The 25,699-nt window shown below is 50.9% G+C and overlaps 1 protein-coding gene across 1 annotated transcript in view; it reads left to right on the top strand.

The window, feature by feature from the left end:
- LOC115531432 (thyroid hormone receptor alpha) overlaps positions 1 to 25,699 on the top strand; it is a 126,683-nt gene that overhangs the window by 22,266 nt on the left and 78,718 nt on the right. The gene's annotated exons all lie outside the window — the stretch shown is intronic.

The following is a 25,699-nucleotide window of genomic DNA, read 5'->3' as shown; positions in this document are numbered from 1 at the left end:
TACACACTTGATGTGACCATCATGGACGTTTTTGTTGACGTGTGTAGCGGAAGCTGTAGGCCAACATCCCTCTGAACGTTGTGTGGGCACTACAATAGGTGAGCTAGTCCCTATCCTCAGGGGAAGTGCCTCACCTCTGTTTACGATGGGATCAAAGTGAAAGGACAAGGTAGTTCTACCTCCTCCGAAGGCTTGAGAGGAAACGCTCAAACCCGCTATCTCGCCTGGGACGGAGTAGAACGCCCGCTCCCAAACGAGCTGTTCTTTAGGAACGCCCGCTCCGATATGAGCTGTTCTTTAGGAACACCCGCTCAGAGACGAGGTGTTCTTCAGGAACGCCCATCCCATACAAGTGTTTTTTTTAGGAACTCCCGCTCCCATAGGAGCTGTTCTTTAGGAATGCCTGCTCCGAAAAGAGCGGTTCTTTAGGATCGCCCGCTCTCAAACGAGCTGTTCTTTAAGATCCCCCACTCCCATACGAGCTGTTCTTTAGGAACGCCACTCCTATACGAGCTGTTCTTTAGGAACGCCTGCTCCTGTATGAGCGGTTCTTTAGGAACGCCCGCTCCCATACGAGCGGTTCTTTAGGAACGCCCGCTCCCATACGAGCAGTTCTTCAGGAAAGACGTCTACTGTACGGGTGGTTCTTCAGGAACGATGTGCAGCAGCGCTGAGGTTCCCACTCAGAACCGGTTCCAATGAGGGAGTGGTATATATACGAGCAGGAATGTTAAACAACCTCATAAAATGGCCTCTTTAGCTGTAAAAGACCCCCTCGCTCACAGAGGGCTCGGGCGATCAAGGTCGCCCATTGAGTGGTTTCTTGGCAAAATGGCCGCTTTGGCGGGACATTTATGGGGTCGTATGTTCAGGGACAGAGACAGGCCCGTAACAGCTGTGTGTGTGTGTGTCTGTGTTTGTGTGTGTGTGTGTGTGTGTCTGTGTGGATGCATAGGATTCCATGGGATTTAGTTTATCGACCTCAGACGTACACACGCACACACACACACACACACACACACACGCACACACACACACACACACACACACACACACACACACACACACACACACACACACACACACACACACACACACACACACACACACACACACACACACACAGCAAAGCCTCTGTAACCCCTCAACGGAAAATAAGATGAATACACATAAAATATGATTTGTTTTTGTTCCATCTTCTGCTCTGTGTCGTGTTTATGATCAGCAGACCTCTGATGATGCAACCAAGGAGTAAGCCTACCTGATGGGGCCTGCCGGTGGATAGGGGGGAGGCGTGTGTGTGTGTGTTAGGGGGGGGCAGCAGGTGGGAGTCAGCTGAACACTCTGATCACTACACAGAGTTATCACAGAGGAGCCGCTGCCAAGTGGACCGGCCCCTCGTGGAGCTGGTTCGGTCCCCCTCGTGGAGCTGGTTGAGTCCCCCTCATGGAGCTAAGCCAGTCCCCCTCGTGGAGCTGGTTAAGTCCCCCTCATGGAGCTGGTTAAGTCCCCCTCGTGGAGCTGGTTCGGTCCCCCACGTGGAGCTGGTTAAGTCCCCCTCGCGGAGCTGGTTCAGGCCCCCTCGTGGAGCTGGTTCGGTCCCCCTCGTTGAGCTGGTACGGTCCCCCTCGTGGAGCTGGTACGGTCCCCCTCGTGGAGCTGGTTCAGGTCCCCTCGTGGAGCTGGTTCGGTGGTCCCCCTCGTGGAGCTGGTTCAGGCCCCCTCGTGGAGCTGGTTCGGTCCCCCTCGTGGAGCTGGTTCAGGCCCCCTCGTGGAGCGGGGGGTTCTGTTGAATCCCCTGACCCTGGTTCTCCGAATTCAAATGGATTGATTTGAATCCAACCCTAAATTTGAATTCGATTTGAATTTATTCTCGGACCATTGGTCACAAGTCCTTCGTCAATCAAAAATTGCAAACATTTGCTTCACATAGCTCAAGTTATGTAAATGTTTGGTGGCTCATAAAATGATGACCTAAGTCCGGCCTGATGCTTTGTCTTGGCTGCTCGTCTGTCACGGCATCCAAACTTTACGACTCTGGCAACGACTTTCAGAGATTTATCGACAATTAAAACCATCATATTCCAGTGCATTAGCTTATTAGCGGACTTTTGCATTCACAGTTTTTTGTTTTTTTTCACTATTGGAGAACGAACAGGGGCATTTTACAAAGCAATACAGAAGATAAATTGCGTGTCTTGAAGCCAATTATGTTATTTCCCAAATGCACATGCTTGTAGTTCTAATAGGTTTGAGAAACCGTGTTCAGAATCAACACACACCTTTTCTGTGTTGTTGTCTTATTAACATCACAATAACAAGACAATGGCACACATGAATGAGTGGGAATGACACACTTATTCATTCAATTAATTCCTTCAATTTATTCCAGGGAGGGAATACATTTATCTAATACATTCCCAAACATTTATGTCAGCTAAATCAAAAGGCTGCAGTTAGGATTGTTTTTGCATTGCTAATAATTGTGTAATAGTGAGAAATTAAAGAGACGGACAGGTCTCTCTCTCTCTCTCTGTCTGTCTCTGTCTTTGTGTCCCTCTCTGTCTCTGTCTGTATCATTCTCCCTCTCTCGCCGTCTCAGTGTCTCTCTCTGTCTCTGTCTCTGTCTCTCTCCTCCCCCACAGTGGTGACTGTTGAGGCAGTGAACAGGTGCTGAACCGCCTCTATCCTGGAGAACCTGTTCCAAACGCTCTTAATCGGAAACGGTTAATAACGTGGCGACCGTTATTGCGGAATGTCCGGGTCCTAATCAGGAGAGAAGCGGAGAAGAAAGGAGGTCTGTGCTTCCACGCATGTTCCTGCGTGCCGCTCGCTCCACGCGCTAGGTGTGAGCATGCCGTCGCACGGCGCGGTCTCCAGAAGCTCTGAGGGTACGGTCTGTTCAGTTGGATTAGGGGGAAGAGGTGTGGTGAGGTGGTGTTGGTTTCAAAGCTTCCTTCTTCCCAAAGAAAAGAGCCATTGTTGGCTCAGGCCTTCGCCCTGATCCGATAGGGGGGGGGGGGGATCAGGAGTCAGCTTATTTATTGTGTCCAAACGGCAGTAAACATGGGAGGGAGAGAGATAGAGGGAGAGAGGGGGGAGAGAGATAGAGGGAGACAGGGGGGAGAGGGAGAGAGAGAGAGGGGTAGAAAGGGAACGACAGGGAGGAAGGGGGAGGGGAGGAGAGGGGGAGAGAGAGAGGGAGAGAGAGAGAGAATGAGAGAGTGCAGAACTGTAATCAGGACCAGACAGGTCTTTCTGGTCCAAGTGAAGGCAGTGATGATGGGAATTGAAGGGGGGGGGGGGGGGGTTAAAGGAAGAGTTTTAAGGACAACTGAGGCGTGCTTGTGCTTCATTAAGCTGCTTACAGAGAGGGCATCCCGGCCCTTTGTCGACGGGGCCCAGCTATTCCAAACATCTTGGCCCCGCTCCAGTCCCCCCCCCCCCCCCCCCCGAGTAATGATCCAGCCTCAAGAAACACACGCACCCAAACACATTCACATATCTGCGTAAACACCGAGCCAAGCTCGACGCACGGTACAGTAATTGTCCAGAGTCAAGAAGCGCACATAGACGCATGCACACGTTCACATACCTGCATGAACTTTGACACATGAATACACGGCAGCACAGACACATACAGTATGTAGGTGTAAGGTTATGCACACTCGAGCACAATCTCCTCCAGGCGTCCACACAACCACTTCTCTAAGGACAGGGGAGTGGGCAGAGGAATGCACGGGCCTGTACCTTTGGAATTTGGACGCCTTCCTGCTCTGCCGATTATTATTGGGTCCTTTCATCAAGAAATGCCGTCGGCAGTATGATTGGAGCAACGCAAACGACTGCCGCTGTTTTGGGGGTGTTAGGAGAGTGCTTGTTAGGGCAGGGTCTCACGTTTTCTCTTCAAACTCCGACTGTAAAGTCTGTGGTGGAAGACGGAAAACGGTTACATGTCAACCGTAGGTGTTGCGGGTCTGAGATCCGGTCTGCGTGAACCCAGGGGGTCATGCCTTCGTCATGTCAAAAAGAAAGCTTTCCGTCTAGCTGGGCTACGGTGTGTCTACGTCGAATTTGGATCTTACAGCAGATAAGGCTTAGTTATGGATGGACGTCGATGCAACGCAAGGGGGTTTACGGACCCGTTAGTCCCAAAAATCATAACCCTGCGTCGAGGTGACACAGCAGCCAGGGCTGTGATTAGTTCGCTAACTAAAACGCAGAACCAATACAGGTTCACAACCTAACCTTCTGGATCTTACAGTATTAAGACTCTTAAATCTTCTCAAGTATCGCCAGCAGAAAAATAATCCACGATGCATTGTGTTGTTGCAGTTCTATAAGGCTTATTTCCATATCGCTTCTGTTTGCAAAATATATAATTTACATTCACATTTAGCCACTTAGCCAACACTGTTATTCAAAGTACTTCCAGGTGAGCCACAGAGTGCAAATCAGCTGTCTTCCCCACGCTACGGTCAGCAGCGCAAGTAGAACGCTGGTTTTGAACAACTTGTACTTTAGGGCGAGATTCACATGATTTCCCTTCAGAATGTGACCGTGTCATTAAAACGTGACGATTGATGATTGTGTTCCAAAGATCGACATAAGCCCAGAAGAAGTCACAAGGCCGTTTACGGCTGATGACAGAACCAGTAGCCCTGAGCCCTGTTGAAACACAGTCTGGAGGAGTGGATGCTGAGGTTAAACATCAACGCACCGCTAGATCCTTATCAGTTTGTCGATAAAGCCACCATGGCCCTGATGAAGCAATACTAACATAACAGACTTTAAAGTGCAACACCTTCCAACCCCAAGGGCTAGGCCAGCCGTGTGAAGTCTAACAACCTGCAATCACACATCAATTAAATACGATTAGATTTATTTGTATAGTCCTTAGCCTGTTAAGGTCCGGCAGTATTTTGTTTTTTTTCGCCTAAACACATACCCAAATGGAAAAGCTTATAACACAGTAACCCTAAGTCCTAGATGGATGTATGATACTTCATTTGAAAGCTGACAAGCTCTAGTTTCTGTAGATATGTTTATTTGGCATGTGTCATACACACAACCTAAATGACATCAGTTCAGACATGGCTCTAAAGCAATTTTTTTGTCTTCGAAAATAATGGGTCATATTTGAACTACAATAACTAGGATGTGCTTTATGTAAGGCATATGGCAATATGCCAAATACCTTCTACATCATGCCAACTACACCTGGAAAAAAATTTGGAGTTCTAGGCCTAAAGCTTTGGGAGTTAATGGAGTTTTTATGGTGTGTGGTCACTGGCGGCCCAAACCTCTCCAAAATGTCTCCAAAATGGCCAAATTGTGCCAAATGCATTTACTCACTTCTGTGACACTGGAAACATTACTGAAGCATTTTGGTGACTATAAAACCTTTCTCCATGATTCAAAACATAATTTTTTCACACATTCATTTGATATGGCCATATTGAGATATTGTCATGTGATGAGACACTACCGGATCTCTCACGACCACCTTCAGTAGGAGTGGGGGCCGGGGGTCTGCCTGTCTGGCTTTGCGGCTCCCAATCCGCATCACTGTCCTCAGACATTGACCTACAAACACAATGCAATGCACAAATGTCACCAAATATAATGAAGAAATATATAAATGCAATTCAATGGGGTGTTATTTACATAGAAAACAAATAAACATTTCATTTATATCATTTCTGTCATTTTTTCATTTATATATATAATGTATACTATATAACTATACTGCATTGTTCACTGTAAGCATAAAAACCCACACACAAAAATACACATAGATGGCGTCACTCACCGATCTAAGACTTCGTCCAATTGTTGCTTGAACATCTCCTCTATCTCAGAATCATATTGGCTGTCTTCGCTGTCCTCGGATGAAGCCAAAATCAAAGCGAGGGCTTCTTCATGTGTGTAATATTTCGTTTTCTTCGTTGATTTCGCCATTGTAAACGGCGAAATCAATGTGATCAATGTGTGCGGCGTGCGTCCTGGTCCGCTGGAGGCTCTGTCATGCGCAAAGCGAGTTGTCTGCCGTGATGACGCAGCTGTATATCTCGGCTCATACGTATCACACCTGGACACGCCTGGTAGCGTTGGAAAGGTAAACTCATTGGCTAGAAGCCCAAGTGACTGATATATCAATAGCCAATACGCTGTCCCTATACTAAAGCCGCGTAACAAAGTAAACAAAGCCCATTGGCCCTTCGAACTGGGAGCGCTCCATCTACTTCACGGGCTGTACCGGGGTGAAAACTGAACAGAAAAAGACGGGGACACTTTCATTTTGTAGCCAGCAAAGTGATGAAAACAAGCATACCCAACAACTCCATACTGGAGGTAGAGAAAATATCCATGCGGCTTTGAAAAGCTGGATGTTAGTTGACGAACAAAGTTTGGAGATGGTAAACAAATGGACTTTACACGACAATATTCACAAGCTGGAATAATTTTATGAAAAACCATGTGGATGCTTTTGATCAGTGGATTCTCACGGACATTTGGAATATAAATAATTGAGGAATGGACACATATTACGGTTCTCGGATTGCTTCAAAGGTAGGGAGTCTCTCTGTTTTATTGGCATTTCCGGTTTACCATGCTGGTTAATATCAATATTTATGGTTTTGTGCTCATGATTTATGAAAAAAAAAAACCGGATGAATAAATTGTGGAGATTCTACCCTTTCTAACGATGTATAGAATGTCTGTAATGATGAAAGTTGAAGCGGGTTATGTCGCTGCGTAGTGGGAACATGTGGTCAACAAACACAAATCGCCCACCGGTGGGCGAATGGGTCTTAAGAGGTTAATAGCAGTTCTGGTCTAAAAGGGCTTATTAATATGCGGCACGAACTGATGAGATATGTGTGTGGCACGACTATTGTTGGCAGGACTATTGGCACCCCAATGGCACGACTATTGTTATGAACAGCATTACCAATGCATAATTAATCAATAGATTGGTAGTCAAGGATTGGCCCTACTGTTGTTAAGGCCTTAACCATACAGTGCTGGGGGAAACACTGAATGATTGTTGAAACAGTCGTCCAACGCAGTGGCAGACAGGATGGGTTGGGGACTATACGGTTAGACAGACAGACACCATCTTCAGACGCCATCTTCCTCCTGTCTATCTGTCTGTCTGGGAGAAAGTAGGTCCGTGAATGTGTGTGTTTGTCTATTACTTATTAAGCATATTTTGTACCTTTCAGTCCAAAAGCCACATTTTGTGTGTGTGTGCCACCCCTGCCTTTGTGTGTGTGAGTGTGTGTGGTTGTGTTCTGACACACGTGTTATGTAAGTGTCTTGGAATAACAGAGGGAGGTTCGTTTTTTTATGTCCTCAGGAAACTTCACCGGTTAAACCTATGGCCCGAGGGTCAACCGCTTTAGGTTGAACTGAGTGAACTCAGGCTTGGGTTCAGAGCAAGGGTTAGCTTAGCTGATCAGCATTGGCGTTGCTGATTCGCTCAATAACGTTCGCTTAGCTGATTAGCATTAGCTTAGTGTCGCTCTTGTTATTGTTAGAAGCCAAGCTTTCCTCTCTTTCTTCGTCTCTGTTTACAGTGTGTGCAACAACGCAATAGTGTGCGTGTGTGTGTTTGTGTGTGTCCTCACACGTGTCCACGTTGACAGTCAGAGTTGTGGGTCGAATCTAAACTTCTAACCAGAGGCCTTGACACACGCATTAACATTAGTACAATTTTAATAGTATTTTCACACCGTCAATATGGTAAGTATACTTATGATAATGGCGTTAAACACCTCTTTAGGCCTCAGTCTTATTCAAACAATAACCTAAAGGCTAATTCCCAGCGGTGCGTGAGTCCTGACCGTGGCCTCTCAGGGGATCCACCAGCGTTTATCTTATCACCTGGGGCCGAGGGGCCAATGTGCGCCGTGGAACGGGGGTAAACACAGGGTGTCCTGGGGCAGCTGCCGCCGCCGCCGCCGCCGCCGCCGCCGCCACATTTAGGACGTCCTGTGCTGAACAGCTCGGCTGCAGCACACCGGCTATAAATAGGAGGCGGTGTTCAAAGGAAGAGGTCTCAGCATGGAGCGAACAGGGTGAGCCGGCCTCTGTTGAAACACTTAGGGGGCGGGGGCGCTGATAGACGGGAGTTTGGGGCGTGGTATGTGGGCTGATACCAAAGCACATGTGCTGTACATTCGGCTACTATTACAGGCAGGGGAAGGCTTCCATGCGCCTGGCGTGCAGAGAGCTATGTTTAAGTGTACATTCTGGGCTCGTTGCTGCAGGCTCCTGCCACGTGGACATCTGATCTGGCGCAGGAGACGTAGTCTCCTTCCAATATATCGTTAGCCTCCTGGCCGGATTCCCTCAGCCACATTTCGACCAAAAACGCTGCTGATTCATTATGGCCTCATTGGCTGTATCCTAAGCCAATCAGAGTGCTTTTTCCCTTCCTTATTCAAAATTTTTTTTGCTTCTTTTCTACACTTTACTTAGGCAGTTTTGACACTAAATTAAAAATGAACCTTCAAATTTGGGTTAGGGGGTGGGTAGCATGCACGCTAAACGCCAATTAGTGGGATGTGGAGATTGAAGTCTGGGATTAACGACCCCACAGACAGATTTTAAAAAGCATATTTTGCACCCTAATTAGTGCAATTACGAAACTTTTTAGGTTTTAGCAATAATATTTAACTGCAAATAAATCAAATTGTCTCTCCTTGGACAGCTTGTAAGCGTTTTTATTTTTCTCAGTGCCATGACTGATATAACATGCATGAATTTATTACACATTTTCTCACGCTTCGTCTCAGTCTTAGTCAAAGCATTCATATTAATGACCTCCTTCGAGGAAAGAAGACGCCAGAACTCTACAGTATAGGAACGAAGAACAAGTTGAATCTTGTCTGCTTGTGGTGTGTTCCTCCACCCAGCGACCCAGACGGAGGGAACGTGACCCCTACACACACAGTAGGGCTGAGGGGGAGGCTGCACGACTCGAGAGATACAAACCCAGAACACAGCATGTTTCTGTTCCACTTCTTGTTTGAAAGAAGCCTTTTTCACTTGGGGGAGAGAGTTACGTCTTGTCAGGCCTCTGTCTCCGTTCTTCCGTCTCTCTCTCGCCCTCTCTCCCTCTGTCTCTGTGTCCGTTCTCTCTCTCTCTCTCTCTCTCTCTCTCTCTCTCTCTCTCTCTCTCTCTCTCTCTCTCTCTCTCTCTCTCTCTCTCTCTCTAATTAGAGAGAGATGGCGACCACATTGAGCCCTCAGGGTCTAACAACTCCTGAGACTGCAGGGATTAAAATCCCTGCTCGCTATTTCCCACCCACTCCAAAGCGAAGCTCTTGTTTATCTTCATGTGCAGAGTTGTGTGGAAAGGTTGGAAGAGGAGGTTGGAACTCCTTCCAGGACCTCGAACACAGCTTGACCCCTGGTTCTGTCCTCCCCCTCCCCCCCCCTCCCCCTCCTCCCTCACCTCCTGCCTCCTCCTGGAGTCTCCCTGTCAAACCGGAAGCACTCAGTTAGACCTCCGCTCACACAAAAACACAAACACACACCCTTTAAGACATCTACTGCAAACACACAAACACACATACTCCTTTAGACCTCCACTACAAACACACAAACACACACTCATTTAGACATCTACTTCAATCACACAAACACACAAAAGAAAACACACAAACAGAAGTACAAACACACAAACACACAAACACACATCCATCCCAGTAGGTCCCAACCCTGACCCGTAATGTTCTTTACTCTTTAGAAATTGGCATTCGTAAAATTCCGGCAGTTTGAGAGTAGCTATTGGGCCACAGCACACGCACAACCACACACACACGCACACACAGACACAGACACACACACACACACACACACACACACATGCACACCCTGGGTTCTTCTCTATGTTCTCCAGAACCTTCTTTCTCTCCAACCCCGGAGCCTCCAGAGCCGTTCTCCTCACTCTGTTCCCTCCAGGAATCTTGGCTCGCGTTCAAGAATCCTAAATCAACCCCAGCCCCCCCCCCCCCCCCCAACAGGCCCCTCAGCCCCCCCCCCGCCCCCCCCAGGCCCCTCAGCCCCCCATGGGCCCCTCGCTCCGCGTCTGTCACCCCACATGTTGACCCCAAGGAGTGTGTCTGTTTGTGTGTGCGTGTGCATGCATACCAATTACATGCGCTGAATAACCGTTTTGCTGCCCATCAATTTTTCAGGTCTGTCAGATTATACCCCTCAGTCAGTCACTCACTCTCTCTCTCTCTCTCTCTCACTCACTCACTCACTCACTCACTCACTCACTCACTCACTCACTCACTCACTCACTCACTCACTCACTCACTCACTCACCCATCCACAGTGTTAGTTTGCCTGTGCTTGACCTCTGCTCTCTGCGTCCCCTGAGTCCAGGCTGGTGTTACAGACATGGTTTGTAACCCCCCCCCCCCCCTTATACCTCTCTGAAACCTCCCTCCTCCCTGACCTCATCCATCTCGGAGAGCTTCTCAAACCTTCTCCGCCGTTGCTCCGCCTCGCTCTGTTTCTCCTTAGTCTTGTCAAACGATAATGTAAGAGGAAAGAGCGGTGGGGGGGGAGTGGAGCGAGGAGGATAACGGACAAGCCTCCGTGGAAAACCACTGTCCAAAGATTGTCCACTAATTCCAGTTGGGATCCACGTGTGTTTTGAGAGAATTCCCGGTGATTCAGTGAAGGGAGCTCTTCCTTTCAGTTCTTTGTGTAAACAGGTGCCAAGCGTTCTGCCCGATTGTCTTCGTATGAGTATATATTTATTCAACACATTTTGGTCATTTCAGTCCAAAAGCCACATCTTGTATGTGTTCCACCCTGCCTTTGTGTGTGTGCGTGCAGGTTTGTTGCGTGCGTTGTGACACATGTGCTACGCAAGTTTCTTGTGATGGCAGTGAGAGAATCATGTGTTCTGTCCTCAGGAAACTTCTCAGGTTAAACCTAATGCCCGTGAGTCAACAGCTTTAGGTTTAACTTTATTAACTCAGGCTGGAGTTCAGAGCACTGGTAAGGGTAGCTGATTACCATTAGTGTAGCATTCATCTTGTTATTGTTTCACTTCAAGCATTTTTCTTCCCTTTCTTTCTTCGCTAAGCTTTCGACATCATGAGTTTGACCTAGTGTGTGTTAAGTTAACCCTTTCGCTGCCCATCCAATTCTAGAGGAAAACTTCGGGATAGATCAACCTGGACCTATTTTCCGATCAGTTTGGGTCTGAGGGACACCTAAGGACAAAGGTTTCTGATTGGTCCAGTGTTCAGCAGGTTGGCCTTGTGCATTGGACTCCTTTGGGCCTCTTCATGTCTAGACCTTGTCCCTCTCTACGTCTCTGGATCAGTTGTGCCTCATTTGCATTTACAATCTGGGAGACGGAGGGGAATGAGGACGCAAGGAGTTTTAATCTTTTAGAAATGCACGTTAAGGACTACTTAACTTCTACTGACGATTTGCATATACAAACTTGAGTGACCTTAGTGGACACGAGGATCATTGTGTTTTTTTAGCAAATGTAATCGTCCAACAAGTCTTCCCTGAGATGCCGTTCAGATGAGGAAATGTAAAGGACGACTCCTCCTCGGACTCGAGTTTAGCCATCCTCCTCCTCCCCCTCCTCCTCTTCCTCCTCCTCCTCTTCCTCTTCCTCCTCCTCCTCTTCCTCTTCCTCTTCCTCCTCCTCCTCTACCTCCTCCTCCTCCTCCTCCTCCTCCTCCTCCTCCCTGTACCACCTGTCTGTCTCTCGTTTCCCGGCTCTGCTTCATCATGAAGCCGTCGACGGTATCTTCTGTCCATCGAGCTGCGTTTGCGTGGCACGCATGCGTGTGCACGTGCGCGCGCTTGCTGAGTGGAAGCAGACCCCTTCTCGGCCCCTGTCTGCGGGACATGTTGGGTCTGTTAGCCCCAGTCGGATCAGGAGCCACATGGGGGGGGGGGGAGCCGTCCTGACAGCCTCCCCAGGGGGTCCGGCTGGTCCTGCTTACACGGCCCCGCCCACAGCAGGACGGCCCGTCAGCGTGCCTCCTTCATGTCCCCCTCCTCTGCCTTTTGTTGTGTGTTTGTGTGTGTGTGACAGCGGGCTGGCGGGGCTGTGCCGCGTTACCATGGTGATTTAGTGAGCAACGGCTGTGGCGCCAGCCCAGCTCACCTCGTGCCCTCCCCTCTGCTTTCATTTTTTCCCTCCCTCCGCCCCTCTGCTCCGCCTCCTTTCATCCCGGCGTGCGTCGCCGTGGCGGTTGCCGCTGAATTTCAATCGAGGGTTGGATGATGGGGTCTGCTCTGCGCTCGGCTATCTGGGTTTTGTTTGTCGAGGGTTGGATTGGGTTCTGCTCTGCGCTCGTCTCTCTGGGTCTTGTTAGTCGAGGGTTGGATTGGGTTCTGCTCTGCGCTCGTCTCTCTGGGTCTGGTTCGTCCAGGGTTGGATGGGCTCTGCTCTGCGCTCGTCTCTCTGGGTCTGGTTAGTCGAGGGTTGGGATGGGCTCTGCTCTGCGCTCGTCTCTCTGGGTCTTGTTTGTCGAGGGTTGGATTGGGTTCTGCTCTGCGCTCGTCTCTCTGGGTCTGGTTCGTCCAGGGTTGGATGGGCTCTGCTCTGCGCTCGGCTATCTGGGTCTGGATGCTATAGGATAATCCTTTCACCATGGTCGGTCACGCTGCGAAGGTCACACGGGTCCATGTTTTGTGTTTACTTGGCTCTTTGCCGGGCGTACTTTTACCGTACGTTGGTCCTTCTGAATTGAAATAAAGCTGGAGCCGTTGACAGTTGGGGGGGGGGGGGGGGGGGTACTGAGGTGCTCATTACCATATCTTCTACAGGCACTTTGCATTTGAATGTACAGCAGCCCTGGGTCACCGGAGTTTCCCCTGCCTTCTGCGTGCCTATATCAGTACACACGGGTATATTTTAAACCGCAGTGGAAGCTGTTGCACCGAGTGTTACATCACATGTTACATCACATGTTGAATCCTGGCGTCACCTCTGTGAATCTGTCACTATTTCGCTGGGTTTCCTCACCTCCCAGATTGGAGTAGAGATCATCTCGAGCCGCCTTCGCTCTGTCTCCCTCAGTGCAGAGAGCGCCGTGCACACCCCTCTGATCTGCCACTCTGATTGTCTGTGTTGTCGGGCCGAAACCCGATCGTCAGAAAGCACGCAGCCTCATGTGTCGAGCTGCATCAATTATGCACTGCGCCAACTCAAGGCAGGCCGTCTCTGCAGAGCTGATCCACGGCAGTTACCGAGGAACGCTCACCCAACCAGTCAGGTCTGACAGCAGCGTGCGATTCACAGGAACAGGAAACCACTGTTGTGGTGGCTTTTGTTCCATTAGAGGTGATTAATATGAATCAAAGTGGTGATGATCACTGGAAACTGTTCCAGTGGAGGTGGTTAATATGAATCACAGTGTGAAGACAAGGGCTGCTCGACTATGGGAAAATAAATATCATAATCACGATTATTGAGGTCAATATTGAAATCAGAGATTATTTTTGAGATTGAAAACATGACGGATTTATTTATTTATATTAGTTTGGAGATCGTTTCACTCAAATATTGAAATCATTATAAAAATGTGATTGAACACTGGAAACTGTTCCTGTGGAGGTGGTTAATGAATCACAGTATGACCGCTAAGACTGCTAGATTATGGAAAAAATCATAGTCACGATTATTTTGGTCAATATTGAAATCACGATTATTCAAACGATTATTTTTGAGTTTGAAAACATGATGCATTTATTCAGCATTTTCTCTCCAAAGAAACACGTTGTAACTGAGATCGTTTAAACTCTAGTAGTTTGGAGATCGTTTGACCCAAATATCAAAATCATGATCAAAATTAGATTAATTGGACAGCCCTAGCGAACACTGGAAACTGTTCCGGTGTAGGGGGATGATATGAATCCCGGTGTGAAGGGGCGGGGATCCAGGGTCAAGCTGTGTTAGCGGGACGTTGACGGGTGTTCAACACCCTCTGCCTTGGGGGTCATTAGTCCCTAAGGCCGCCCCATTAGTTCCAAATGTCAGGAGGCTATGAGCGAGGAGGAGGAGGATGAGATTTGGATCTGTGGAGGAGAAGGGGAGGTAGCGGGAGGAGGAGGAGGAGGAGGAGGAGGAGGAGGAGGAGGAGGAGGGGGAGGTAGCGGGAGGAGGAGGAGGAGGAGGAGGAGGAGGAGGGGAGGTAGCGGGAGGAGGAGGAGGAGGAGGAGGAGGAGGGATTGAGTCCTGATTGAGTCTGTTCTCGGGGCCCTCTATCTTTGTCAGTAGGCCCCCGCCCACTCGGACCAGGAGACCTGTCTGAACCGGTCCAGGCGGGGACGTGTTCTGTGTTCGCTCTGCTTGGCCTTGTTTTACTGTTACAACATTTTCCAGCCGTGATTTTGTGAGGATGTAGGATGTCGTTTTACGGACCACCAGGAGATGTAAACACAGGGGGAGGGGCTGCTGTCCGGTTGGTGATTGGGCGTGAGACTGTGGTTCCTGGGTCAGTACCCTTGGCTCAGACCCCGGATCTCTTCAATGGCGTCTGTGTCTCTGCCCGTCCGAGCCTCCGGTCATAATCATCTGCTAATGAAATACCAGCGGCTCCCCAGGGCTTTGGACGCAGTGAGACAGGTTTTTAGACGGTTGCCGGTGTGAGACGGGTGCCTTTGTGAGACGAGTGCCTTTGTGAGACGGGTGCCGGTGTGAGACAGGTTCAGTGAGACGGGTGCCTTTGTGAGACGGGGTGCAGGTGTGAGACATGTTCAGTGAGACGGGGGCCTTTGTGAGACAGGTGCAGCCCCCCCCCCCCCCCCCCAACCCTGACCCGTCATGGCCACTCTGTCATCAGCGGCTGTTGAAGGACTCGGGGTCAGAGGTCAACAGCACCTGGATGGGGGGTTAATGCATCGGGGCGAATGATGAGGCCTGATGAGGCCCGCTAAACTACCGCCGTGTCCTCCCCCTTCTCTCACCCAAACCCTCCCCATCACCGTCTCGTCCCTCTCCCCCCCTCCCCCCTCTCTCACCCCCACCCTCCCCCTCTCCCCCCTCTCTCCTCCCCCCTCTGTCCCACCCCCACCCTGTATACAGTGTACAGTATGTGTGTGTGACTACATAGAAAAACTGCCTTTTGGCTAAATATGTCATTTTTGACCCATGTATGATCATGTGCTTTATTAATTTGCACTGTCCCCTTCTTAAATAAACTCAAAATGTGTGTGACTGTGTCTGTAAAAGTGTGTGTGTGTCCGTGTGTTGGTGTGTGTGTGTGTGTGTGTGTGTGTTTGTCTGTATAATTGTGTATGTGTGTGTGTCTCTATAATTGTGTTTGTGTCAGGGTATGGGTGTGGGGGTGTCTGTATAAGTGTGCGTGTGTTGGTGTCAGTGTGTGTGGGTGTCGTTGTGTAGCCTTCGCTGGCTAGCGTTCCCTTGCTGCTGCTCTGAAGGGCATTATCAGAGCTCTTGCACACCAGAGGGACAGAGGGCACTCACGGATAAATCAACAGGCGCGTGTGTGGGTGTATACCAGTGTATTTCATTAAAAGATGTGTAATTCAAAGTTCCTCGGAAAGGGGAGAGACGGAGATCTCAGGCACCTCTGCAACGGAAGGAGGTGAACTGTAGGCCCCCATGTCTCTGCTTGTCGTCTTTTGTCGTTTCTCAGGTCCAAATATTCCTTAAAAGCGGTTGTGTGTCTTGCCTTTGGCGCACAATTAAGTCTTCTGTTTGAAAGTCAAACACGTTCTGAAAGCTGAGAAGGCTGAATGTAAATGTTGGCTTATATAAATGACATCCTCCTCACGGGGGACCTGACTGGGCCTGTCAGACTGGGACCAACCAGACTCACTCTCTCTCTCTCTCTCTCTCTCTCTCTCTCTCTCTCTCTCTCTCTCTCTCTCTCTCTCTCTCTCTCTCTCTCTCTCTCTCTCTCTCTCTCTCTCTCTCTCTCTCTCTCTCTCTCTCTCTCTCTCTCTCTCTCTCTCTCTCTGTGTGTTGCTCTCTCTCTCTCTCTCTCTCTCTCTCTCTCTCTCTCTCTCTCTCTCTGTGTGTTGCTCTCTCTCTCTGTGTTGCTCTCTCTCTCTCTGTTGCTCTCTCTCTGGGCGGGGTCATGGTCCTGACTGTCTCTATATCTCTATATCCCCCCCCCCCCCCCGTCTCTATTTCTGTCTCTGTCTCTGTCTCCCTCTCTCTCTCTATCTCTCACTCGGATATCGGTTCCTCTCATTCTTCCTCCTTCGTCTCTTGCTCCCTTTCTCTTCTCCCCCCTCCCCTCTGTCCCCCCTCTCTCCCCCCTCTCACTCGTCTCTCCCCCTTCTTTCCCCTCTCCCTCTCTCCCCCCCTCCCCTCTGTCCCCCCCCTCTGTGTGTTGCTGTAGGAAGAGGCAGATTAAGGACACGTTTGGGTCACAGGTCAGTCCACTAAAGCTTTTGATTCATCATGCGCATGAGTCGCTTGAGTCCACAGTGAACTCCAGATATGGAGCTTTAATGGAGTGTTTCATAACTGGATGCCACAGGAACAAGCGCATTATGTACCAACCATACACGGTCTGAATACACCCTGTGAGCAAATGGCTGTCGGCCTTCTCTACTCCACAGTCTTGAAATATTGCTACCTAATCATTTGAACTCTTGTCAACTGAGAAAACGCTTCAAATGTTACCGTGTGTGTGTGTGTGTGTGTGTGTGTGTGTGTGTGTGTGTGTGTGTGTGTGTGTGTGTGTGTGTGTGTGTGTGTGTGTGTGTGTGTGTGTGTGTGTGTGTGTGTGTGTGTGTGTGTGTTCGCATACTTCACTGCATGCGATTAGCATGCATTGAACGCATACGCCCCAAGCACTGCCATGCGAGCCACGTTATTAAAGAAACATCAAACATGTGTATCGTTCAAACAATGGGACGCACCAGTGTGTATGGGTGAATTGTCCCTGCAAAATGTTGATTCAAACACACTGAGGTTATGCCCTGACACGAACTACAACTGCTACGGTACCAAAGTGTTGTTCAGGCCTTATCTGTATGTGTCTCTCTGGTCACTGAATAACTGCCATTTGGGCACACATGGCTTCTCTTCTCCTCTAATTAGTCTCATGTGGAATAAGCTGGAGAAGTGGCTCACATCAACCTTCTTGTGGGATTCTAACATGGGCCCGCTCTGTGGGCCTTTGTCTGCGTCCCCCCCCCCCTGTGAGGACCCGTCTCCGTTCCCCCCAAAGCTCTGTCGGCCTTTAATGACGTGGTCCGCTCAAAGCAGATGTCTGCTTACATTATGGAAGAGCGTTGGGCTCCCAGCTCGCTCTGTAGTCCTTCTCGCTCTCGCTCCCTTTCGCTCGCTCTCTCTCGCTCTCTCTCTCCCTCCTTCTTGCTCGCTCACTCTCGCCCCCACTCGATCCCTCACTCTCGCTCTCTCTCTCTCTCGCTCTCGCTCTCTGCTCTCTGCTCTCTGCTCTCTCTCTCTCTCTCTCTCTAGTGCTCTCTCTCTCTGCTCTCTCTCTCTCTCGCTCCTTCTTGCTTTGTGATACCTCCCTTCCCCTCCTCCTCCCTCCTCTCAAATCCTTCCATTTCGACGGCTCCCCCTCATATCGGGCCTTTGATGTCACTTCCTCTTCTTTAGTGTCGAGGTGGTGCTAATCCTCTGAGTGTTACCCAGCTGGAGCAGCGCTTAGTGCACCAGCAGAGACCTGTCTGTGATCAGCAGGCTCCTGGAGCAGTAGAAACCTGTCTGTGGTCAGCAGGTCCCTGGAACTGTAGTAACCTGTCTGTGGTCAGCAGGCTCCTGGAGCAGTAGAAACCTGTCTGTGGTCAGCAAGTCCCTGGAGCAGTAGAAACCTGTCTGTGGTCAGCAGGTCCCTGGAGCAGTAGAAACCTGTCTGTGGTCAGCAGGTCCCTGGAGCAGTAGAAACCTGTCTGTGGTGAGCAGGTCCCTGGAGCAGTAGAAACCTGTCTGTGGTCAGCAGGTCCCTGGAACTGTAGTAACCTGTCTGTGGTCAGCAGGCTCCTGGAGCAGTAGAAACCTGTCTGTGGTCAGCAAGTCCCTGGAGCAGTAGAAACCTGTCTGTGCTCAGCAGGTCCCTGGAGCAGTAGAAACCTGTCTGTGGTGAGCAGGTCCCTGGAGCAGTAGAAACCTGTCTGTGGTCAGCAGGTCCCTGGAACTGTAGAAACCTGTCTGTGGTCAGCAGGTCCCTGGACCAGCGCCCGGTGTGTGGTCACTGGGGTTTAAAGCATTCTTGCTGGACCTGTTGAAGTGTTGCTAGGCACCTGTAGAACATTTACTCACCTGGCAGCGGATGCACTCAGTCTGACAGAAGGGTGTCCAGATGTTTTGCCGTTTCTGTGGGTTTAGCCGACGCTTGGGTTTGGACAGAGTGGCTTACGGCGCCTGAAATGGCAGATACCAGAGCTTGTTGTTTCCATGTGAGCAATTGTTCCTTTTCTTCTGCCTTGCCTCAAGGCAGATCGAAATCGGCAACTAAATTGGAAGCTTGGTTGAATCTTCTCTGGAGCCATGGTTGCTCAATAGGAATTAGTGCTTCATTTTGTCATGTCCTCCCACAGACCCCAGGCTCCACCACCTACAACAGCCCCATTGTATCCTACCTGGCTCATGACTCCTCTGAGTCCAGATAGTCATCTGGATTCTGCAACGCTTTAAGAATATAGAATATATCCGGAGAGTGGAAACGTATTCATTCAAAGAGTTGAACATTGTCGGGACTGAACCTTCTCTCATCCTGCAAGGGTTCCCTGGAATCGGAGCGGATTAGAGGAGCAGCTGACCCTGTTAATCACCTCGGGGAAGCCTCTGAAAGGCCAGATCCAGTCGATTAGCCACGGGCTGCATCAGAACCCTTCCAATTTCATGAGATGGTGCCAAAGGTTGTTTATTAGTTATTGAATCTGGGATTGATCACTTCCTTCCGTTTGGGGCGTAGGTGCGGTAAATAATGCACAAATGTCACAGCCGTTCCAGAATTGTTGATTTCGCAGTCCCCCCTATCTTAACGGTGTCTGATATGGATCAGAGTCCCCTGTCTAAACAGTCTCTGATCCGGATCAGAGTCCCCTGTCTAAACGGTCTCTGATCCAGATCTGGATCAGAGTCCCCTGTCTAAACGGTCTCGGATCCAGTTCTGGATCAGAGTCCCCTGTCTAAACGGTCTTGGATCCAGTTCTGGATCAGAGTCCCCTGTCTAAACGGTCTCGGATCCAGTTCTGGATCAGAGTCCCCTGTCTAAACAGTCTCTGATCTGGATCAGAGTCCCCTGTCTAAACGGTCTCTGATGTGGATCCGAGTCCCCTGTGTAGACTCGGTCCTGGGTGGTCTGGAGGTCTCTCTGTGTAGGCTAGCCTCCACGTTCACGCGGCCCGCCAGGTTAAATCAACGTGACCCAGGCGCAGCGACCGGCGGCTAAGCCTGTGATACACCCTGACAGCTGAGGAGAGACCGCGCCCGGGCTCCCATTCAGGGACATGGTTCAGCGTTGGCGCTTTGTGCTCGGGGAGGTCAGAGGTCAGTGTAATGTGGGTCATGCAGAAGACTACAGCGCGATGCATTGTTACCGTAAGAGGGCCATGAAAACATCACCCATGTTCAGCTCCTTAAACATGCCTCCTTAATCCCATCCCCGGGAGGCTCTGCGATTTTGACAGCGGACTCTCTGACAACACGGCTGTGTCCTGCTGTTGCCCCGGGGTAGATGAGCTGGAGGGGCCCATGGCTGGAGGGGCCGATGGCTGGAGGGGCCCATGGCTGGAGAGGCCGATGGCTGGAGGGGCCGATGGCTGGAGGGGCCGATGGCTGGAGGGGCCAATGGCTAGAAGGGACACGAACATAAGCCCATCAAGTCGGACACGGTCTGATACCTACCACCACACAGTCAGCGGCTGGAACCAACCTCAAACAGCAGACGATTAGGGACAAATGCATTAACATTTAGGGCATTTAGAAGACGCTTTTATCGAAAGCGACTTACATTTGTTGGAAGAAAGAGAAACGACAATATATCGCTGTTGGTACATTAAGGATGTTCATAGAACCAGATACCAACCACTAACAATCACTAGGTTAACCCATTCCCCGTATAGTAATAATAATAATAATAATTGATCCATTTTTTATAGCGCTTTTCTAAATACTCAAAGATGCTTTACAAATAAGAAAGGGATACATACAGACAATCAAACAAAAGGGAAAAAAAATAAACAACACCACAACAAAAGGCAACACATTCAGAGAGCGGGAGAGAGTGGAAGATGGCGGACGATGATTTGTCCAATGTTGTTGGTGGTCCTTAAGAGATAGGTTTTTAGTCGACTTAACAACAACAAACAAAGATATCTATATCTATATCTTTGTATACAACAAAGATAGCGAGGATAATATGGTACACAATGCACAAGTACTATTTTTAATGGCCAGGACGTACAAAGTAAAAAAAACTCTCAAACAGGTGGGTGGTCGAGGAGAGAGAAAACCAACTTGTCTCATGAAGGGAATATTCGCAATTTATTTATCATTTGTATGATTTTGTTAGGAGCTTGTTCTCCAGAAGTGTTGGAAACCGTTCCCCCCGTCAGGACTAAGTTATGATGTTTATTCTAAAGTACTTCTACCTCATTTCCCTCCATGGCTTGTGCCCCACAGCCAGCTAAAGCCAGGATGGTTAAGAGCTCACTAACGACCGTGCAGTCGTGCTGCTCTCCTCCCAAACAACCCCACTTCTGTTCTGCGTCCTACGGGGGGGGGGGGGAGCACAGCGACCCTGGCCGGGACGCGAAGTAAATCAGGGCTCTGACGTGCCCTCTGCATTGTGCTCCCTGCCCCCCCCCCCCCCCCCCCCCCGAGGTCCTGCCTCCCCGGAGGCCTGGCCTTGAACTGCCAACTGTATGGGGCCCCTTTTCTCTCTCTCTCTCTCTCTCTCTCTCTCTCTCTCTCTCTCTCTCTCTCTCTCTCTCTCTCTCTCTCTCTCTCTCCTCCACGTCTGTCTCTCTCCCGTTCTCCCGCTCTCACTTCTTGTCCGTTTGCCTAACCCTCCCCCATTATCTTCTCCCTCCCTGTTTCTCTTGTTTTTCTCTCTCTCTCTCTCTCTCTCTCTCTCTCTCTCTCTCTCTCTCTCTCTCTCTCTCTCTCTCTCTCTCTCTCTCTCTCTCTCTCTCTCTCTCTCTCTCTCTCTCTCTCTCTCTAGTTCTCTCTATCCATCTATCCATCTATCTATCTCTTGCTCTCTCGCTCTTTCTCTCCTCTGTTTGAGTGCTCTGCGTTATATGACCACCTAAATGGTGAATCCCGTCTTTCATTTGTGCTAAACCCACCCTGGGGGAAAAATGGGCTGGGACCCCCCCCCCCACCAACCCTGCTGGAGGTGTGGTTCAACTGAAGGGCATCACTGTGTGTGTGTGTGTGTGTGTGTGTGTGTGTGTGTGTGTGTGTGTGTGTGTGTGTGTGTGTGTGTGTGTGTGTGTGTGTGTGTGTGTGTGTGTGTGTGTGTGTGTGTGTGTGTACCTGCCTCTCTGGTGGGTGTACTATGTGACCATGTACATGTGGGTGTATGTAAAGTGCATGTATGTGTGTCTCTTGTTTGTGAGTGTGTGTGTGTGTGTGTGTGTGTGTGTGTGCGACCATGGTATGTGTGTGTGCGTGTGTGTGTGTGTGTGCTCCCATACGTCGTGTCCTGATCCGTCCTCCTCTGTATTCTGCAGCCTCCATCAGTAACACCACACAGCCCATAATAAGCAGTGTATAATATTTCCTCCGAGCCGGCTACGTAGCCTAGCCGCGATGAGGGATGACTGACACCGTGTAACGCCTGCCACAGGCGGCGTGGGGGTTTGATAATGCCGAGGCTGGTTTGGGGGGGAGGGGGGGGGGCCCATCAGGTGATGGATGGTCTGGAGAGCCCGCCACGCGGGGGCCGAGTACACAAACAGAACGCTCTTTAAACAGCTCATTTAGCAGCGACCGCCGCTGTGCCGTCGGGGCTCCGTTACCGCTCATCAATCCCTATCGAAGTCTCCTGGACAAAAAAAAAACAAAAACAGGAGCCCCGGCTCGGTGATTTCCCCCTTCGGAAACACGGCTGGGGTCTAGGTGTCCGGCGCGGCGGCGGCGGCGGCGGGTACCGGAGGACAGAGTGTTTGGTTTGGACCGGGGGAGCGAGGTGTGGAGGAGGAGGAGGAGGAGGAGGAGGAGGAGGAGGAGGCACGAGGCCGGGCGGGGGAGGTGTCTGTCTCCACCGTGGAGAAACGCTTATCCTGCTGAAACGCCGCCAGCAAACAGTTTTCTGGGAAATGACAGGTCCAGCGCTGCCTCTGCAGACGCCCCGGCGTTGTCTTCGGGCCCAGGGCCAACGCGGACATCCATCTCGGCAGCGGTGGAGTCCGCCTCTCCCCTCCGGCGCCTCGCGCCGCTCCGGTTCGGCGCGGGAGAGGAGACGTGTTTCCTGGAGGCCAAACGATAACATAGGCCCTGCTCCTGGCCTCCAGTAACTCAGGCCCCCCCCTCTCCCCCTTCAAGCCCCCCATCCAGCCCCCCCTCCAGCCCCCCTTCAGCCATCCCCCTCCAGGACCCATCCCCCCCCCCCCCTCTTCAAGCCCCCCCCCCCCAGCCTTCAATCCAGCAGACTCGGCTGGATTGTAGGCTCACCCCACATGACCTCAGAGCGGTCCGCGGAGCCCCCCAGAGGCCAGAGGAGCGGGCTTCAGCCTCGTCACCGAGGGGTTAACTCCGTCCTGTCAGCACCTGCTGCCGGAGGTGTGTTGTTCGCTGGGTGACGATCTGCAGCTGCTGTGTGGTGGACGAGGTTCGCCGTTCCCGGCTCTCCGTCCCGTGTGTTTGTCTGCCGAGAGGATTGATGGAGGGCAGAACGTCGGCCCCGGACGGTGTGTTCCTCTCTCTCTCTCTCTCTCTCTCTCTCTCTCTCTCTTTTTGCTGTTCTTTGCCTCGCTGGAGCTCTTTGCCTCAGGAACCTGGTCCAATGGGTCGTCAGTTAAAACAAAACAGTTCTGGATCCAAAGCCAGGAGCTCTGAAACGTCGGCTGTTTCTTCTGGCTGCGGTGTGTGTGTGTGTGTGTGTGTGTGTGTGTGTGTGTGTGTGTGTGTGTGTGTGTGTGTGTGTGTGTGTGTGTGTGTGTGTGTGTGTGTGTGTGTGTGTGTGTGTGTGTGTGTGTGTGTGTGTGTGTGTGTTTGTGTGTGTGTGTGCTGATGAGTTTGATTATAATCACAAGGAACAAGGAAACCGCTGCTTCTGCATCTGGAAGATCAGTCAACCACAGGCCTGCAGTGATGGGATCCATCAGATATAAGGAGATTGGTCGGGTTAAGCCACACAAGCACTTGTTTACCTCCAAGGAAAACGCGCGGAGAGCCAACTTGGAGCGTCCATCTGAACCTTGACTTCTTGCTCTTGATTGGTTGCAGGGAGCCTCTTCTCTTGTAGAGTAAAGGCTTAGTTGCGGTCGGACGTTGATGCAATGACCACGCAGTCGCTTCGATGCATTCTTGAACCGGGTTCCACGTGGGGTTTACGCCTTGTTTACATCCGCGGACCAATCACAGCCCTTGTTGCTGCCTGGCGCGAGGTCACACTTTTTTGGAGGCGTCAAATCCTTGTCGTCCTGTCCCCCCCCCTGTGGCACCATGGGTCCTGTGTCTGCGTGCCACCCTGAGCCCGGTTCCTCCGCTCCCCCCCCCCCCCCCCCCCCCCCCCCCCCCCCCCCCCTCGCATCCACCTCCCCAGGAAGGAAAGAATGGAGCAGAGCAGACACCGCTAAGGTCCTCGTTAACTAAGTGATCCGCTGGGCCGTCTCAGCTCACCTACCGCCTCACCCCCCCCTTCACCCCCCCTCCACCCCCCCTTCACCCGCCCTTCACCCCCCCTTCACCCCCCCTTCACCCCCCCCTTCACCCCCCCTTCGCCCGCCTACCTACAACCCCCCCCCCCCCCCCACCCTTCCTACAGCTCACCTGTCTGGTCAGCAGGTCTAGAGCGCCACGTCGACAAGGAAGTCTTTAGATAGAGCTCTAAAATAGAGCCCTTAGATAGAGCCCTTAGATAGAGCCCTTAACTAGAGCCCTTAGATAGAGCCCTTAGATAGAGCCCTTAGATAGAGCCCTTAGATAGAGCCCTTAGATAGAGCCCTTAGATATAGCCCTTAACTAGAGCCCTTAGATAGAGCTCTAAAATAGAGCCCTTAACTAGAGCCCTTAGATAGAGCACTTAACTAGAGCCGTTAGATAGAGCCCTTAACTAGAGCCCTTAACTAGAGCCCTTAGATAGAGCCCTTAGATAGAGCCCTTAACTAGAGCCCTTAACTAGAGCCCTTATATAGAGCCCTTAACTAGAGCCCTTAACTAGAGCCCTTAGATAGAGCCCTTAACTAGAGCCCTTAGATAGAGCCCTTAGATAGAGCCCTTAACTAGAGCCCTTAGATAGAGCCCTTAACTAGAGCCCTTAACTAGAGCCCTTAACTAGAGCCCTTAACTAGAGCCCTTAGATAGAGCCCTTAACTAGAGCCCTTAGATAGAGCCCTTAACTAGAGCCCTCAACGCTTGGTTCACCTGGACGGCTCCAGGCTGATCCTCCCTGCCTCCTCGCTCCCCTCCACCCCCACACATCTGCCTACGTGGAGGAGGGCAGAGCATCGCTTCCTGCATTCCATTTCTCTCTCTCTCCCTCTCTCACTCCCTCTCCCTCTCTCCGTCTCTCTCTCTCGCTCTATCTTTCCGTTCATCGCCCTCTCTCTCTCTCTCTCTCTCTCCCTCCCTCCCTCCCTCCCTCCCTCCCTCCCTCTCTCTCAATCTTACAAACACACACACGCCCCGTATCTCTCCATCTCTCAATTAAGCCGGCCTTTATCTATGTCTCCATCTTGCTCTCTTCCAGGTATAATCTGTTTCAGCTGCTGCTGTCCGTGCAGCAGAGTATTAACCGAGCACGGAGGAGGCAGTGCATGCTCGGCAGAGATCCTTGGCCGCCCGCTACCCTCTCCCCCGCTCATACCAAAACCAGAAAGCCTCACTTTCCAGCTTATCGCTCCCTAGTTGTTGGCTCTGGACGTGACTCTGACTGTGGCCAACGTGTGTTTGCGTGCGTGTGTGCTTTGGCATGCTTGCATGCATGCATGCATGCGTGCCTGCGTGTGTGTGTTTGTGTGTGTTTATTTGCGTGTGTGTGTGCGTGCATGTGTCGACGACACACACGGACGCAAACAGCATTGCGTCACACACACACCGCCGTTGCCATCCCTGCTCAGATGTTGTCGGCGGTGGCAGGTGATGAAAGGTGGTCCCTTTGCGGGCGCCATTGGCCCAGCTCGGCCTTCATGTGGTGCTCTGCTCCTGTGTGGTTGGAGGGGGGCTAGGGCTAGCTCTGAGCTCAGCTCGACCTGCCCTCATTACTACAGGGATGTGAGGCTCTTCTGTAGATAGATGGACGGATGGACGGATGGATAGATGGTCTGTTAAAAGCCAGACCAAGAAAATGTGAAAATGTGCCTTAACACGGAGAGATACGGAGGGAGAGACTCGGAGTGAGTGTGTGGGTGAGGAATAATGACGGAAAGAGAGTTTTGCTCTATAGCTGTGTGTGTGTGTGTGTGTGTGTATGTATGTGTGTCCTTCTGTGTGCGAGTGTCCTTGTGTGTGTGTGTGTGTGTGTGTGCGTACGTGTGTGTCCTTACTTGTGTGCCCCTGTGCGTGTGTGTCCTT

The sequence above is a fragment of the Gadus morhua genome, chromosome 18 (genome assembly GCF_902167405.1).
Source record: "Gadus morhua chromosome 18, gadMor3.0, whole genome shotgun sequence".
In the NCBI taxonomy this organism is placed as follows: domain Eukaryota; kingdom Metazoa; phylum Chordata; class Actinopteri; order Gadiformes; family Gadidae; genus Gadus; species Gadus morhua.
The sequence above is the reverse complement of the archived record's forward strand: the minus strand, read 5'-3'. Positions and strand labels throughout refer to the sequence as shown.